Source organism: Seriola dumerili, unplaced genomic scaffold (genome assembly GCF_002260705.1).
Source record: "Seriola dumerili isolate Sdu_G_001 unplaced genomic scaffold, Sdu_1.0 BDQW01000056.1, whole genome shotgun sequence".
Taxonomy (NCBI): Eukaryota; Metazoa; Chordata; class Actinopteri; order Carangiformes; family Carangidae; genus Seriola; species Seriola dumerili.
The window spans coordinates 450,738-462,362 of NW_019174311.1; positions in this window are offsets into that span (position 1 = coordinate 450,738).

Genomic DNA, 11,625 nt, shown 5'->3' on the forward strand with positions numbered 1-11,625 from the left:
AGCAGCTCGGTTATGCAGCATTAAGCGCAAGTGCACTGCCAGAGTATGTGCGGGCACACTAGTGAGGTTGAAAGACAAGTAGGCTGGAATTTTTACAGCCCTGTGACTGACACAGAGGGTGGAATTTTTACTGTTCATGGTCAGAGCATTTCATTTATTCATTGCTATCCAGAATTTTTAAAGAAATATCACAAAAAATGTTTCTAAAACAGATAACCTACTCCAGCTTTAACCGCCATATTTTTTTTTTCTAAATCGTCGCACTGCTTCTCTATCCTCTGGCCTGCTCTCTCTGCTCTCCAGGAGAGGCAGGGCTGCAGGTACACAGCGCGCACACAACCGTGCGTTAGTGTTGTGCAATACCACTGATTTCCTTTCTGATTCAATACCAAGTAATACCCAGGCTACTATCGCCGATACAGATACGATACCGATACGATACCGATACATTGTACAAAAGCTTAGTATGTTCAAAGAAGGAAAATAATAAGTAGGCTATAACCATTTCAAATAAGACATCAGACTTCTCTTTCTTATTCTTTAATAATAAAGAAAAATACATTCAGTGCACCATTTAATACTTCAAAAGATGAAAAGAAGATGTCAAAAAAATTGATACGCAGATTCTAAAATATAGTATCGGATCAAATACTCATTTGGAACAGTATTGATACCAACAGCGCCATCTTCGCCTCCTTGAGTTGACACACAACTTCATACTGCACCACTGCAGACAGGCAGGCACACAACAGTGAGGGGGGGCGTCACTAGCAGCTGAACACATGAATGTTAGTTGACGTTCACAATACTGAGCTGGCATCGCCAGCATAAAACTAGATTAACATGGCAAGTGCTGCTGCTGAAGGGCCTTCGCAACCTGTTTTAGTTAAAATTGGAAAAGGGCCGTTTGGAATTATTTTGCAATATTATTTTACCTGTATTGTTCTGATCTTTATTTAAAAAAGGGTTAGGGTCACTTGGTATTGAAAAAGGTATCGAGTATTTTCCTGGGTATCGCTATCGAGTTTGAAATTCTAGTATCATGACAACCCTAGTAAGACATGCATTGCATGAAAAAAAAGTTGAATGTTAATTAACACTTCAGCATCTGAATCATGCTCCCTTGAAAACACTTGCCTCAACCTTTTTACAAAACATTCCAGATTCACATTTTTTGTCTGAAGAAGTTCCACACACGACTTCGTTTGCATTCAGCCATCATGAATGTCATCACTCTGTTCAGTGGCTCATGTATTCATAGAACCATAGTTCATATGAACACATATGAATACTTTAATAAAATCACCTGCTGCTGCTGGATAAGGTAAGGGTAATGCTAACTCTAACACAATCCAACACATGATTAGCCAATCAACACCATCCAACCATCATTTGTCAACTAACATCATCCAACACATCATGAGCCAATTGACACCAACCAACCATCATGAGCCAACAAACACATCATGAGCCAATCAACACCATCCAACCATCATGAGCCACCCAACATATCATGAGCCAACTAACACCACCAAACCCATGACCCAATCAACACCATCCAAAACAGCATGAGCCAATCAACACCATCCAACCATCATGAGCCAACCAACACCAGACACAACAAACATCACAGGCACACCTGGTATCTATCTAATTACTATAGATCTATGTCTCAGATTCAGTCCTCCCTCTGAATCGGCTGATCTTCTGTATTAACTGGTCATTAAATCTGATCTGATCTTCATCTGAAACACAGATGTAGACAGACTCAGTGTCTCTGAGCTGATATCACACAAACAGTTATAATCATTTTGTCTTTATTGAACATAGTCATTAAACCTTCACAGCACTGGTGGAAACTCCACCACCCCCCACCACCACCACCACCACCACCCCCACCATTATGCGGAGCTGTCCAGGTCCAGAGGCAGCAAAGACCCAGACCCTGCTTCACCTTTGAGATGATGTTTTCATGTTGGTGTGCAGAGGCCCTCTACACCACACATAGAGCTACATGTTTTCCCCAAATACTTCAACCTCATTCTCCTCAAACCATGAAACATGCCAGACATCAGTCTTAAGTAGTGTCCATGGCAATAGGACTCCATGTTCCAAGATGTGTGTGGTCGAATCATGAACAGAGATGTGAACCAGCTCTTATGAGTCCCTTAAGTTTTGTTACTCTGAGCTTCTTATTTACTGATCATCTGTGTTGAGCTCTTAGAGTCATCTTAGTTGGATGTCCACTTCTATGGAGAATAACCACAGAACAGAATAATCTCCATTTATAGACAGTATGTTTGACTGTGGACTGATGAAGATCTTAACTCTGTGACCCTTTCAGCTTCATCAACTCTTCATCCTCAGTCTCTTTGTTGTGAGGCCTGGTTCACATCAGCTGATGTTTCTCTAAATGTCTGAGTGTTGTTTATAAGTCAGTGTCTCTAACCCACACTTTCAATCTGGTTTCACCAACTGACTCCAGCTCTGATAACTTCTGACTCCAGTTGGTATCATTAACCTTAGGTAGGGCTGGGTGATATGGCCAAAACTGTTATCACAATAAAAATGTCCATATCAGTCGATATTGATATTCTCGATAAATGCCACATCGTTATTTCTTTCAAGTTTAAAGGTTGGTTTTTGCTCCTGAGTGAAAGCTGAAGAAAGTCAATTGTGGTTTTAAACTGTTCTATTTAGTAAGAACATGACAAACACTTGCCAAACATTTAAAAACTCTGAGGTACAAACATTCAAAATATGATAAAATGTGCATGATTAAAATTGAACATTCTTAATGTTTCTATTGCAGAAAATAATTTTGCGATAATTAATGCTATTGTTTTATTGCCCAGCCCTAGCCTTAGGTAGGAAGGTCATGAGAAACAATATGTTTGTACCCAGTCCATGCCAAAAGTTACAGATGTCCACAGGCCAGTATGAGACATAAAGACAGCCATCAGATCTGTTGTTTAGGGTAACTATAACTTTAAATTAAGAAAATGTCGTCAACATATTCATGGTACTGTTATTTTCCACTTTTTGTCATGGTATTGAATTTGACATTACCATTAAAGGTTTGGTATCAAATCTGTTGCTGAGGTTTTACAAACTGTTTCCAGCTACACTGTGAATGCTTCAGGTTCATTTATACATGCAGGTGATACTAAAGGGTTCACTTACTTTTTCTTGCCACAGTACATTCTGCTGCAGTTGAGCTACCATCAATTCATGTCACACTGTGAAGTATGAGACAGCAGCACGTACAGTCAGTGTAGACTTTACCCAGCTCAGACGAACTCAGTGTGTTGTCATGAACATTAAGCTGTTCAGGTTGTGTTGAACCTGTTTAGAGGATGTTCTCCATGCTGCTGTTTCAACGTGAGTCTGCCCTGACTACTATAATTGAGGTGGACAAAATAACAAACACCTCGCACATATCAAACCCGTGACAGTGACACCACGGGGCGGTACACAGCCATGTTTGTTAGCTGATGTCACTAAAATCATAGCTGAACAACTACAGACACACACTAACTTCCTGTGTACTTTCTAGAGCAGACAGAGACAGAACCCTGAAACAGAGCCAGAACTCTCCAGGACTCATCATGTGTAGCATCGACCTTACACAACAGTAAAAATAGCTTCCTCTGAACTGGACTGTCTGAAGTTGCAGCGTTGCAACACGCAGCTGCACGAAGTGGCACAAACCACAAAATAGCAGTAAGTAAAGACGAGCTGCGAGTCTGTACTTGTGTAACACAGTTACCATCAGTAAGAGTTTGCCCCAGCTCTGCGCCAGGATCGTCTTCTTACCTTGTTACAAGTCAGCTCTATCACTCCTCTTCTCTTTTACAATGGAGATCTTACCAGGGAATCTTTCGGCATCTCACCCGTTCTCACAGCTACACGACGATGAACCAGGGTCCCATTTGTCTAAAGTACGATCCGTTTAGCAGTCGGACGTCGGTGGGGAGGATACTGGGTCCATGCTGAGATTCAGCCCGCGACGTCAAGCTCAACAACAGTGAAGCTGCTCATTTCCGTTGATAATTTCCAAAACTAAGGTCTGCTTGGTGGCAGACTAGTTGGCATACTGACAAAGACCACAGTAAAACACGTTAAATTCGCGTCCATTAAAGAACATTAAATGACAGTACTGAGGAAGCCACAGTGCTTCACTTTGTCACGGGTTTACGGCTTCATTTTGAAGGTGAAATAACTTCAGCCTACTTCCGGTATTATTCTGTTAAACTGACTGGGAGTCAGTTTTCTGTGACTCTGATTAGTGGCCGATCACATGTTTCAGGGGCCATTTAAAGAAAAAAACAACTTTTATTGAAGTTAAAGCACCATAGGTTAAAAAATCTTCCATTCCATCAGTGCAAGAGCAGGAATACAGCGTCACATTAAAAACACCTCTCATAGCCACAGTCTCACAGCAAAGGCACCTCACGTAATCAGAGCAGTGTTTCATGTAGTTTCATCATCACAGAAAAGTACCGTCTGTAGTTGCCATACCAATACCTTTCTGTGGTCACAGCATCGCATTTTTTTTTTATTTAAGTAGAAAGTGTACAACAATATGGCAAGTTTAACATCAGTGTAACGTTCTTAAGAAAACGGAGCGCAGAATAAGGAAGAAAAAAAAACCTATAACAAAACTAAACAAAATAAATAGCATATCTAAGGGGTAATATCTAAAAGGAATCAATTATATTTAGTTGTTTTTTTGCTGCTTTTTTCCATACAATTTAGTGATTTGCAGTATAGAGCTAGTTCTTTCATAAAAAAACATTAATAAGGGTTGTGTCTTAATACATCTACAATTATGGATAAAGAATATTTTGAAATGAATAATTTTTTAAATAAATATTCAGCTTTCTTATCCTCTATAATGGTTCCCAATGTAATATCATTTCTGATACAATTTGAAAGGGAGGGAATTTTTGGATTTAGCCAGTCACATCAGACCAGAATATAAAGACAGAAGAAAAATATACAATCTGTAGTTTCTATTTCTTCCCCACAGAAAGTACAACTATTATTATCAAAATTGAACCTTTGTCTTAAACACTTTGAAGTGAAGTGAGGTCTGAGGTCTCAGCAAGTGCTACTAATGCAGTATCCGGGCAGAAATGGACAAAGCTGATTCTTATTGGCTAATTGGACTCATAACTGTTACCCCTTTTACTCTCAAGTATGATAGCATGTATAAGGCAAATCAGCACCGTGTATGTGTGCGTGCTTGTATGTGCATGTGGTTGGGTACAGTGGTGTAGTCTACTTTATTCTAGTGGGTATACTGTGGATTTGCCCCCACCCCCCCCCCAGCAAACAGTAGGTCTCAGGTCTCAACAAGTGCTACTAATGCAGTACCCAGGCAGAAATGGACAAAGTTGATTCTTATTGGCTAATTGAACTCATTAACTCTTACCCCTTTTACTCTCAAGTATGAGAGCATGTATGAGGCAAATCAGCACTATGTATGTGTGTGCTTGTATGTGCATGTTGTTGTGTATAGTGGTGTAGTCTACTTTATTCTAGTGGTAGTGTGGTGTCTCCAGTCAGTTTCTGTTACTGGTACAGTTTATTGCTGCTTTGCCTGAACACAGTTAATGTAGCTGTTTTCTTCATCACAGTGTCTAAGTACCTGCTGTACATTTAAACTTACACTAGTTCTGCTCCAGCAGTCAGATCTCTCTGCTCCTTTTACTAACTCAGCAGTTGTTTACATGCTGTTCAGATCTGCTAGTTACTTTAGCTTAGCAGTTAGCACCCGCCTCTCTCTTTCTCTCTCGCTTGCTGTGTGGTGTTATTGTGTACTATACAATACTTAAGTATAGAGCAGGGGTGTCCAAACTACGTCTCATCAGAGGAAACTTGGCATTATCCAAACTCTGATAGAAGTCAGGGAGGGAGGGAAGCTGATGTTGACTCTTCAGAGAATCATCACATTGCATTTCAATCAGTTCTAACTGCAGACTCTCTTCCACTTCTTCTGCATCCACCAGGAAGGGGGTCGAGAACAGCTTGATTTGTTTTTCAATGACAGAAAAATCTTGGAAACGCTGTTTGAATTCTGTCATGAGAGATGCAATCACAGACACACATTTCTCCTTTTTAGCAGAAAGGTTGGCCTTTGGAAAAGCAGACTTGATTTCAGACAGCGCAGGGAAGTGTGCAGCATTAAAGCTTCATAGTTGTGTCTCAAACAGGCGGAGCTTTACACAGAAGGCTTTCATGTGTGGCACCAGCTGTTCTTTGCCTTGTAGGTTCTTGTTCAGTGTACTCAGATGATGAGTAAGATCAACTAAAAATACCAGGTCTGCAGTTGGCCCGCGGTCGGCAGTTGGCCCGCGGTCCAGTTTTTATTGGCCCGCAGCAAATTCTGAAAATATAATTGAATATGGCTCGCACAAGAAGCTTGAGCTCAACTCTGTTGCACTTCTCAGTTTCAACACTAGATGGAGCCAGCCATGGAAACGGTGCTTCTCCACTAAACAAAATTAAGCAAAGAAAAACTTTTACCGCGAGTCACCAGAAATGGCGGCACCGAAGAAACGCAAAATAGCAAGTGAGTGTAGAAGATTTCAAACACGGTGGGAAAATGAATATTTCTTCAAAGAAATCAACGGAAAGTGTGTCTGTTTGATTTGCAATGAAGATGTTGCTGTGATGAAAGAGTATAATGTCCATCGGCACTATGAGACCAAACATCAGAGCTACACATTGTACACCGGTGCTGAATGAACACAGGAAGTCAAGCAAATGGCAGCTAGCCTGCAAGCTCAACAACAGTTTTTTTTTCGTGCTAACAAAATACAGGAAAACGCCACAACAGCAAGCTATGAAGTCGCTAAACTTATTGCCCAGCTCGGCAAACCGTTCTCAGACGGTGATTTCATAAAGCAGTGCCTCATCAAAGTCACAGAAATAATGTGCCCGGAAAAAGTGCAGGATTTCAACAATGTGAGCTTATCCAGAAATACAGTGGTGCGGAGAATCGAAGACTTGTCAGCTAACTTGAAACTTCAGCTGAGAGACAAAGTTTTTGCTTTTGATTTTTACTCGATAGCATGCGATGAGAGCACAGATGCCACAGACACTGCGCAGCTGTTAATTTTTTTGCGGGGACTAGATGATAATTTTTGCTGTACAGATGAGCTGCTTGATATGATGAGCCTAAAAGGCACAACGATGGGTAGAGATATTTTTGAAGCTGTGTCAGAAGCAGTTGAAAAGATGGGGCTTAAATGGGACAAGCTCTGTGGAGGAACAACGGATGGAGCTCCGGCCATGACGGGCGAGCGCAAAGGAATGGCATTGATGGTGTGTGCCAAGGTAAAAGAGAGCGGAGGTGAGGCTGTTAGGATGCACTGTATAATCCATCAAGAAGCACTGTGTGCCAAGACTGTCCAGCTGGGCGATGTTGTAAAAACTGTCAACATAATTCGAGCTAGAGGACTGTACCACAGAGAATTTCAAGCTTTCCTATCTGATGTGGATGCTGAATACGGGGATGTACTCTACCACTCTGATGTCCGCTGGCTCAGCCACGGCTCTGTGCTGCAGCGGTTTTATTCGCTGAGGTCAGAAATCGACCAGTTTTTGAAAGAGAAGGGCCAACCTCTTCATGACCTGAGTGGCTGGCAGACCTGGCATTTTTAGTTGATCTTACTCATCATCTGAATACACTGAACAAGAACCTTTTCTTCCTTGTTGGCCAGCTGATGCACTGAGTCAACAATGCTGTTGATCTTGTTGGACCATTGTGGGGCAATCTTGACCAGGATCTGCAAAAGCTTCTCTCTCGTGTTCTCATTTTCCTGCTCCTTAAGTCCACGCAGTTTATATCCAGTGGCGCTTGTAACGCTCAAGTTCCAGAACTCTCTCTTTCAGTTTAGCATTATCTGTCCTGATCTTAGTGACTTTGTGTTCCAAAAAAGTGTTTTGGACTTACAGTATTTTATTTCTTTGGCGTTGAACTCCACGATTTTGGCTGCTTCTGTAATCATGATAGTGTTTTTTTTTCATTTGCTCATTGTTCTCAATCATTATAGTCGAGAGGTTGTTCACGGCAGCAAGTATGGTAGCATTAGACATCTCTGCATCTTCTTTTAATTTCTTGAGTGGTACCGGGATTTTGGTCTGAGTTTCGTGATTTAAGAAATTTCTTCTTAAAACCCACTTACGCACTTTTTACTAAAATTGTGACTTTCACCAATGTTTTTTGTAATTTGAGATTTATTCTTAAGAACAGAATCTACGCACACACTCAAGAGTACTCTTACACACATTTGAGTGCTGATGTTTGAGCAAAATTACTGCGTTTTCTTCTGTTTTACAATTATATAATATTATATTATTTAAATTACAATAATATTTTTGAAAGCATTACAAAGCATTATGGTCTTTTAAAGTGAATGAACGCTACATTAACACTTAACTGCTCGTTTGCAGCTCACTTCATGCAGCAGTACCTCCACTTCAGAACTTTTAAAGTTCCTTTTGCGTTTTGATTCTAGTTCTCCGTCTTTAGATTTTGGTTTTGGCATTTTCTCAACTTTCCCTTAAGGTATCTCTTTGTGACTTCTGTCTGTGTTTGCACACGACCCTTCAGTCTCATGCTCTTTTAAGGGCACTTTTGGGCGTTGCCTATGCTAATTTGGACCGACTGGCACATGCTTTCAATATACGAGGAGATTGGCATTCATCAATGTAAGAACACAGGTGTGCACAATTCTGCGGTTTAAGAACACATTCATGAATCTGATGTAGAGTTTTCTTAAGAACTTTCTTAAGAACAACTTAAGAAAGAATTTAAGAAAATACTTAAGAAGATATTGGTGAATGTGGCCCAACCTAAAGAATTTCATACTCTCAATATGGTGATTATTTTAGCAAAAATTAATATCCATAATTCAAAATTTAGCCATTCTAAAACTTTGTTTATAGTTTTTGAAAATGTGTCCAAACAGTACATTAAAACTATTTTCAACTTCAAAAGTAAGAAAGCTGCAAAAACTGTGGATTTGTGGTCTTTGTTTATATTTTTATTGCGCTTTATCACTCCCCCTGCTCTATTATTGTTTTGTATGTATTAATGACTGCTATATTTGTGTATGTTTGTTTGTCTGTATTAATGTTTCTCTGTTATATGTGACACCTATGTTCAATAAAAATGTAAAGATTCTTTGGTTATAGAGGAAAGGGTGACCTCTGGTGGTCAAAGAGGAAAGTTACATCTTAAAGCAGAGTGACACAGGAACACTTGAACACACCACTTACTTAAACAACTCGTGGTAATGACCGAATGTAGAATCTTCTTTAAGACAACTTTCGGAGAGACATGACCTCTTAAAGTCCTGTTCTGGATGTAAGTTCAGTGTGTATGAAAGAGCAGGTACAATAGATATTTAGATAGATGAGATGAGACTGAGCTAAACACTTACAGCTATACTATAACAATGACAGACCTGGTAGTATACTGTACATTGGTCTAGTAAACAATGTTTATTGATGTTTTGCATTCGGAGGCCTGGTGCTTTGTTGGAGTTGTAACAAGAAGTCACAATAACTATAGAGGTGATCTATATAAAGTAGACATATTAATATACAGGGAAAGGAGTGTAGCTATCTAATGGAATAGAGGTTTAATAGAGGTTTTGGGAATAGCATCACCTATATCTTGGTAACAGACAGGTTACATCAGTGCTTATCTTGTTTTCCAGACAGTAACCATGCACTGACTTGTTTGTTAGTCTCAGGTTATAAGTGGGATTATCATATGTTGTTACAAGCAATGTAGCCTGGCAAGTGTTATCTTTTTTAATGCAGCATCACTCCACAAAGAATCATAAAATCATGGGTCCGGGGATAATCCGTAATTCATTTGTAATTTGAAAATGAAAAAACGTAAATCTGTTCTTTGTTTCAAAACCAAAACAGAAAAAACATTTTTGGTGTCAGAATCAAAAAATTAAAAACCAATCAAAAGCGGGGGTATGGTCTGTTTTTGACGACTGCTTTTATCATTATTTTGTTTGATACCAAAAAAACGAATTGAGGGATACAGAGCGGATGGTGCAGCTGAGCTTCCCAGCTCTTGGGTTTGGCCTTCTAGAGGAGACAACAGACCGGCCCCAAGGCATCAGAAGTGGCATGACATCTGTCAGAAGGTAAAGTATAGCAAAATATTACTTATTACAGCCTGTCACTCAGTCTGTGGCCTCAGACTCCTATGGTGCAATCTCCAAAAACAAATTAAACCACAGTCACAGTCTACTTCACTCAAGCCCAGTCCAGTGGCCAGGACGACCCACAGCCCCTCTGATGGAGGGAACCAGAACAGAACAGATGGAACCAGGGGGACTGCAGTAGTGATTAGTGAGCTGTCCTCTCAACACCAATGCACTATCAACACCAATAGCCTGAAGGTTTGTGGTTGGGAGGCTGCCCCCTTCAGGCTGCCGCCACAATACCACAGCCAGGTGTCTCCTCTGAACTTGATTCAGGATTCAGCTGGTGATGCTGGCTCTAGTAGACTCACAGATGCCTGTGCTGGTCCTTCTGTAGAGGCTTTTCTCAAGCAGCAGTAGTTGGAGGAGAGCAAAGAAATTAAAATTTAAAAAATAATTAAAATTATACTTTTGTATATGTTTCCTGTTATTGTCTATATGTGCCATATTAAACAGTAGAACAGTAGAAAACTGTACTGAAAAATTTAAAAATAAAAATGAATGAATCTGTTTGAGGTAGTTACTGTCAAATTAAAATTGGAGTGGAAGGTTGTAATTGTTGTTGTAACTGTAATTTCCTTCTCTTTTGTATTTATTTATATTCCAATTGTAACTACATTGTGAAATGCTAATCCACTACATCTCAGGTCTGATATGTAGAGAAATTTGGAAAAAGACTGACCAAGTGATAGTTGTGGATATGGAGCAATAATGAAGAGATTTTGTTTATGTCAAGGAGTAGCACAGCTAGAACAAGTAGCTAATCACTGTGTTTGAGCATGGTTTGGATTAATGGACTGTGCAGAACTCCAACTGTCTGCTACTCTTTCAATGGCACAATCAATGTTGTGTGACAAAATAAAACACTTTTCGAAGACCAATGTGCTGCGTTGTATACTTTTATTTCTCAGAGTAATATATTCATTAATTATATTTAACATTTTAAATGCAGCCTAACTTATTGTTTCTCTCATTGTTATGTACTTACATTTAAAACCTGGTGAGGGACTCTCTATCCTTTTACTACTGAGGTGCCTTGTTAGGTTTAAGAAAAAGGCCCTTTGGTGAAGTTACAACAGAAGTCTATCATAATATTATAGAAAACTTGTATTTTCCACATTTTCCATTTTTCTGTTTATCTCACAGCACATATTTTGCATTAATCAAAAGCATAATCCAGGCTATTCATCTATTAGTTATCCTCTAGCATTACCGTGGTATAGACCTCGTTCTTGGTTAATGTTACACCTTTATGTCCTCTTGGCTTTTATTTAGAATTTTTTATGCTTCAGTTCCTTTTCCTGTCTTTCCACCCAGCTTCTGTCAGTGCCAAGTAAGAAATGAAAAAATGTAGTAGCAACAAACAAAATTGGACCTTTTTCTT